Source organism: Elaeis guineensis, chromosome 10 (assembly GCF_000442705.2).
Source record: "Elaeis guineensis isolate ETL-2024a chromosome 10, EG11, whole genome shotgun sequence".
NCBI classification, from domain to species: Eukaryota; Viridiplantae; Streptophyta; class Magnoliopsida; order Arecales; family Arecaceae; genus Elaeis; species Elaeis guineensis.
The window spans coordinates 77,193,381-77,201,359 of record NC_026002.2 but is presented as its reverse complement, the minus strand read 5'-3'; positions in this window follow the sequence as shown (position 1 = coordinate 77,201,359).

Genomic DNA, 7,979 nt, shown 5'->3' with positions numbered 1-7,979 from the left:
ATGGCGATAGTCCTTGAAACACAACGATAACCGAATGTCGATGGCTCGCCTCACACAATCCTCCTCAAAATCAGTGATATCAAATACACTCTGTCAATAACTAATATTAAAAAATACTATGCAAATTAAATATTCATAATATAATTTATTTTACCTATAAGTGAGCGTAGAAAATCTCTCTCTAAGCCGGTAGAACGTGACGCCATTCAAAGAAAGTCACGGGGGCATAACTACGGCATACGATGCCTAGCTCAGTCTGCCATGGGTCACACCATCCCCTAATGGGTCTGGTGTAGCCGACCGATATCTCGATCTGGAGATGCTGTCCCGGATGCTCGTGTCTGCAATGTTCCGAGTGAAGTTCTTCGATGGATCTCGCCCTCACCTCACCATCGATGAGAACTCACCTGAAACAATAATAAATAAATCATTAGTATGATCCAAATAAAAGAATCAAATTTCATTATATATAAAGTGTAATAGTTAATACCACTGAAACTTGCCTCACTGGGACCCGCCTCACTGGGACCTGCCGGTGCAGGACCCTCTGATAGTGAAGTCGGTGTGACAACAGAGATCGGTAGAGGTGCCTCAACCTCTGAGGCATCTGCAGGGAGCTGTGAACGTCATCGTCTGTCTCCTGATGCCATATCTGTAGGAATTGAGATATAAATAAATATAATGTTGAATAATAATAGTAAAAATCAAATAATATTCTAATGAATATAATTATATCGCATGCCATTATTGGAAGACAAAATTGAATGAAGAATATAAATCTACTCATCAATATTTATTTCTTCCTCGATGTGTAGATCCTCATTCGAATCATAATAATTGATATATGTGTCATCTTCTATCTCATCATCATTTATAAATTGATCATTGCCCTCTGACTTATCAAGATTAAATACAAAATCAGCTTCAACTTCGTTGGACAGTAGATCAGCCCTATTCAAAGGTGCCGTTACAAGTTTTTCATCAATCAAAAGCTCGACTAATATTTGTTCTTCTTGCTAAAAAGCTTCTTCTTCATGTAAATCTAAATTTTCATCCATCTCTAATCGAATTGGTATGTCATATATGCCTCTAGATGTTATTTTTTGTATAATATGTCAATTACCTCGATACTTTAGATCTTTCAAATATATTATATGTTTCGCTTGAGTTGCTAATATATACGGCTCATTTTGGTACCATGTTTGTGCAAGATTTACTCTGATAAATTATGAATTGATATGAAAATCGATCTTTTTATTACTAATATCCTACCATTCACACTGAAACAAAAATACAGAATTACTGGATCCATACTTCAATTCTATAATATCAACTAGTACACCATAATAATCAATCTCTTCTTCTTCTTCATATCCTGTTATAACAATTTCACTATTCTGGGTCTGTCATTGCATCTCAAGCTTCCTTGTGTGAAATCTCATTCCTTCAATGATATAGGATGTGTATTGATTAACCCTTCGATCGGGATCACATGCTAAATCGTGCAACTCATTGATCATACCCACTTCTTTATTGAAATACTTATGTTTCATGTACATCATAAGATAAAAAATTATGTTAGTTTAAATAATATTATTTATAAGTAAATAAATAATGTATCACTAATGCAACTTACAAGATCCCCAAACTATTTTGTAAATTTTTTTCTATATCGATCATTAACATCCGTATTATTCTCTCTACATAGTATACTCTTGTGCTCACTGTAAGAAGTTACGATTTTTAATTTTATATCGACATAAATTTTTTTTTAAAAATTAAATAATATGGTAAGATAATACTTACTCAATAAAATCTTTAATTTCTCCATAATTATTTAGAACGTAAGAGTATGCTTTGGATAGCTCGTTCACGTCCATAAATTCATATCTCCTTGCACCAATAGGTCAAACCATTTATTTAAATATAGACAATGTCGGTTTATTATCACCTCATTCACAGTTTGCGTTATGATCTGTACGATTGAATCTTATTTTGATATCATCAAGATATATCGAGCAGAATGTGATACACTCAGTAGCTACATATGCTTTCGCTATAAACCCTTTAGGTCTTGCTTTATTGCGTACATATTTTTTTAAGGTGCACAAAAATCTGCAAACAAAAATAAATTTAAATTTTAGAAATATATTTATATTTTATAATTGATATAATAAAATACGTATAATTTTTTTACCTTTTAATAGGATACATCCATCAATAATATATCGGTCCGGCCAAAAGAGCTTCCTTTGGAAGATAAACAGCCAGATGCACCATAACATCAAAAAATGATGGTGAAAATTTTTTTTCTAACTTACAAAGAATGAGTACAATATCCTTCTCTGATCTCTCAAGTAAGTTAAGTTAATTTTTAATTTTCGGCAACACAGCTCTCGGAAGAACACTCCCAACTCAAATATTGCAGTTTGACCATCACCACCCAAATAACCACGCATGACTACAAGAAGCAAACGTTGCATCATCACATGTGAATCATGACTTTTCATATCGGAGATATTACCGTCGTTGTTCCCAACACACTGCGATATATTTGAGGTATATACATCAGAAAACTTTACGATTTTGAACCATCCACAGAAATTTTTCTTTTCTTCTCCAAATAGTGAATAACATGCGGATGGCACAAAAAATCTCTCACCTCGATGAACTAAATACAACTCTGGTCGGATTTTCATTTCCTGCAAATCAAGGCGAGCTTTCATACCATCTTTTATTTTTTCTAAAATATTCAATACAGTACCGATGATATTATCACAAATATTCTTTTCAATGTGCATTACATCTAACTTATGATGAAGTAGTAGCTGCTTTCCATACGGTAATTTGAAAAAGATGCTTCGCTTCATCCAATTCAGCTCAGCTTCAGTACGCTTCTGCTTGCGAGTACCCGATATTTTTTTAAATTGGACGTTTCTAATGACTTTAAGTTGTTCTAAAATTTTTGCTCCACTTAATTCCTTAGGTGATGGACACCGATCAGACTTACCATCAAAATATTGATTATAATGGATCCTCCAAGAATGATTAGCAGGAAGAAACTGTCGATGACCCATGAAACATATTTTTCGTTCGTGCCTTAAATGTAAAGAGGATGCATCCCTATTACATATTGGATATGCAAGATATCCTTTGGTGCTCCATATAGATAAATTTTCATATGTCAGAAAATCATTTATGGTCCATAGAATCCAAGCATGCAACTTAAAATTACTTCAACTCACAGAATCATATGTCTATACCCTTTTTTCCCATAACTCCTTCAGATCATCTGTAACAGCCCAGGTTCTTGGGTCTGTAAACCCTTGACGGCCCAACGAAAAAAAAAAATTAACGAAAGGAGGAAGACTCCTAATCAGAGTCTTCTTCCTCTCCGTTTCTGATGAAATCAGACTCAAAGAGTTCGGCTAGGGTAGAAGACCTTCCCTATAAACACCCCCTTCCCCTCCCTTAGGACCTTACAATAATTTTTGAAGAAATTTGAGGGATTTGAGGGATATTTTTAAATGAAGCACCGTGGGTGGTTGATCGGAAGAGAGGGGGGCCATCGGAGCTATCTTTGGACATCGGAACAAGGTATGCTTCTTCTCCTTTCTTTTCGAATTATCTTCCGACCGTCGGTGTGCTTGGAAGCCGACGAGATGCTGGTTCAAGCTCAAACAGGGACACCCCCTATTTGCATTGTTCTCTCCTTCCACCGCTGGCAGCAAGGAGGGGTGGGGCTGCCACCGGGATGGTAGCCTCACCATCGTTGGGGTTGGGTGGCCGGAGATGGCCTACCTGGCCGGATGAGGGGGAGGCATTCGAAAAGGGCTTGGATCCCCTATTTTGATCACAGAGAAGAGGAGAAGAAATCTCTTCTCTCCTCTCCAAAAAAATAATAATAATAATATAAATAAATAAATACATATATATATAATAATATAATAATAAAATAATAATAATATAATAATAATAATAAATGATAATATATATTGGGATTCGGGTAAGTATTGTGAAGAACCTCAATATATAATTTTTTTTAAGAAATTAATTTGGTTAAATTAATTTATTTGATAGGAAACTGTCCAACGGACAAGAGGGCAATGAGTAAGATTTTGATATTCAGACTGTAAGACTGTGAGTTTGATTTTTCATTGATCAAAGTAAGAATCATTATACATGATCATCATCCCATGTATATACTATTTTACTATTAATTTTGCATCGTTGGATTTGAGATCGATGAATTTATCATATATGAGACACTGCTATTTATTTATGTGATTGTGAGCATGAATATATTTTATCAATACATATGATGGCATGATTATATAGATATGATATGTTTGTTTTTGATTACACTGTAAAATTTAAATTGATTAATGAAATCAAATATTATACATCCATAAAAAATAAAAAGAAAGAAAAATATGATTTGGACTGATCTTGTCATATGGAATAGCCAGCCAGGAGCTTATGCCAGGGACAGCCCCCACAGGCTTATGTGTGGAAGAATTTGATCCGAGAAAGATCATGAATAATTTGATCTGAAAAAGATCATAGCCACTTTGATTCGAGAAAGATCATAAATAGTTCGATCCAAGGAAGATCACAAAAATCGATCCGAATAAAAGATCGTCGCATGATCCTGGTTAGTCCAAAGCCAAAAAGAGATAAAAGATTGTCAACCGAAGATGTGAAAAGATGAAACATATAACATGTAATTCAATAATGAATGAAGATTTCACTTGATGATATAGGATGATCCATATTATTAAATGCATATTTATGATAATATTTCAGTTATTATATATATATGAGTCTTCATAAATTGTATTGATTTTAGAAATATTAATTTTATCTACTAGCTTGATGTACATGTGCAGTGATTCTTACTAAGCTGGAGAAGCTCATATTTTCTTCTTATTTTTTTTCAGACTCACAGGATGCTTAGTTTGGATGGTTTGGACGAAAGCAAATAAGAATTGAAGCCTTTAGTAGTTCAGTTAGTTTAAATTCTCTGATATCAATGAATATTTGAATAATTGTATTGAACAAAGTTTACATTTGATTTAAAGTTGTGACTCGGTTGATTGATTTGGTATTTACTTGGTTATTTAAAATTTGAAGTGTTAAATTATTTAGGCCTCACCTGATCCTCAAGGCACTACTTTAGGGTTTGTGTGGCCGTGTCACGTGCCCAACTCAGGTGCTGGGTTTGGGGTGTGACATCATCAATTAAAGATCGTAGATATACATCAATTTTATTACCTGATGCTTTCGAACCCAGAATCAATAATGACATAAAAATAAATGGTTCTTTCATGCACTTCCAAGGTGACACATTATATACAACTAGCATCACAGGCCACATGCTGTAAAAGGTACTCAGATTGCCAAAGAGATTAAATCCATCTATCACTAGATCAAGTCGGATATTATGCGATTTACTCGCAAAGTGCGGATGCTTTGCATCGAAGTCTTTCCACACTAAAGAGTCAGCTGGATGGCTAAGTATGTTCTCCTTCGGAATCCGCTGCTCATAATGCCATCTTATTTCTTTAGCTGTCTTTGTGGACATATACAACCTTTGAAGTCTTGAAATCAATAAAAAATATCTCAAAATCTTTTGAAGTATTTTTTTTACTTTCTTATTATCGATTTTGTATCTAGGCTCACCGCATTTCGGACATTCAGTTGCTTGTTCATTATCCTTATAAAATTATATGTAGTCATTTTTGCAGGCATGTATAGCAGTATAGCCAAGTTTCATTTCTCGCATGTATATTTTTGCTTCAGAATATGATTTCGGAAGTCTCTCTCCATCGAGCAAAGCTGCTTTAATCAAAGTTAAAATTTGATCAAATGACTTCTGACTCCAACAGTTCACGATTTTAATATGAAGCAATTTTATCAAAAATTCTAACTTGAAAAATTTTATACAATTTGAATAGAGTGGCTCTCGTGAATCCCTTACAAGCTTTGCAAACTATTCAAAAGTTCCTTCTAGCTCAAGCCAGATATTATGCTCATGATCAGAATTGCTTTCAGATACAGCAGTATTCATGCGTACATTTGAATAAGCACCTTGATGTAAATCATCTAATAATTCTTCAAGACCACTATGTTCAACAGGTCCAGCATCATCAGTACTATCATCTTCAGTATCATCATCGTAGTGCACCACTTCATTCGGATCATCCTCTCCATGCCATATCCAGTAAGTATACTTCTTATCCATATCATATTGTAGCAGATGCTCTTCAAGAAGTGTTATGTGATGATATATCAAATTGACACATCTCTTGTATAGATACTTTATCCGACTAGCACTGTCAGCCTTATGCTATTCAAAGTCAATGAAATCTCGAACTCCTTTTCGATATTCAGGCAAAAAAATACCTCTAGTATTCATCCAACTTTTGTTGATATTCATCTAACAACAAACACAAAATCATTAACAACCAAAATAAAATTTAGTGATACTCTAAATCTCAATCTGAATTTCAGACTGAATCGCATTCCGAATTCCAGCTAAAATCTAGATCCGGATCACTTGAAACAAAATGCATGATCCTATCCTTTTCAAATCATTACTAATAGGTGTGGCTCTATCCCTTTCAAAAAAATAATAATCTTATTATTATTATTAGTAAAAATTTCATCTTATTTTTGTAAAAATTTCGATAGCATCTCCCTATGGTTCTCCAAGTATACGATGTGGATATGGTGCCTACGCACCCTATCCACCATATACCTGGAGAATAATAGACAGATAACTACTGAATACCACATAATGAAATAAAATATCAACTATTAATAATAATAATATTATTATTTTTTTTTTAAAAGTCCGAATACGGGATATCCAAGTTTCGATCTCGATGAAGTTCAAAATTTGAACAGAATCTATGGCTCAATGTAATTTAAGTACCATCTTTGAACGTGCATTCGAAGATGGATTTCTAATTTATCAAAAAAGAATAACTTCGTATTAAAATTTTTTTATTAAAAATTTTAATAAATTTTTTTTAAAAAATAAAAATATTTTTTTATTTATAATTTCAGCAGCATACAAAATATCACATAAAATAATTTAATTATAACAAGTAACAGCACTGTGCATTATGTTAGTGAAAAAATAATTAGTCAAATAATTAAATAATTTTAATAGTAACACTAAAAACTAATATGCAATAATTATAATAATTTCAACATCATATTTCATCCTCATGAAGATCTGACCTGACCCGCCCCATCCCAACCCCACCTACCCTAGCTCGGCCCGATGCAGACCGGACCAGACCCGACCCGGCCTGACCCGCCCCGACTCCACTCGACCTACCCTAGCCCGATCCGACCCGCCCCATCCCGCCCCGAGCTGGAACCGATCCGGCTCGGACCCTACCATCCCCGACTCACCCCATCTCGGCCCGACCTGCCCCAGCTCGATCGGACCCGACCCGACTCCACCCGATCAGGCCCAGCCCGACCCGACCCTGACCTGACCTACCTTGCCCCGGCTCCGTCATCCTCGACCCCAGCCCGACCCGACCCGGCTCCACCCGACCCGCGCAAGCCCGACCCGACCCGACCTAACCCGCCCCATCCCAGCCCGAACCGAAACCGACCCAGCCCGAACCCTACCATCTCCGACCCGCCCCAACCGGACCGGACCCGACCCGACTCCACCCGACCAACCCCAGCCCGACCCGACCCGACCCTGCCCGACCTGCCTCACCCCACCCCGGCTCCAATATCCCCGACCCCAGCCCAACCCGACCTGCACCAGTCTGACCAGACCCGGCCCCATCTAGGCCCAACCCACCCCAACCCAGGCCCGACCCATCCGAACCCATGCATGCCCAACCCGTAGGCCCCACGACCCGTAGGCCACGCATGCCCAGCTCACCGTCCCCGGCACAGCCGCACCCCGGCTCACCGTTGCCAGCTTCAGCTCTGGCTCGCCAGCCCCT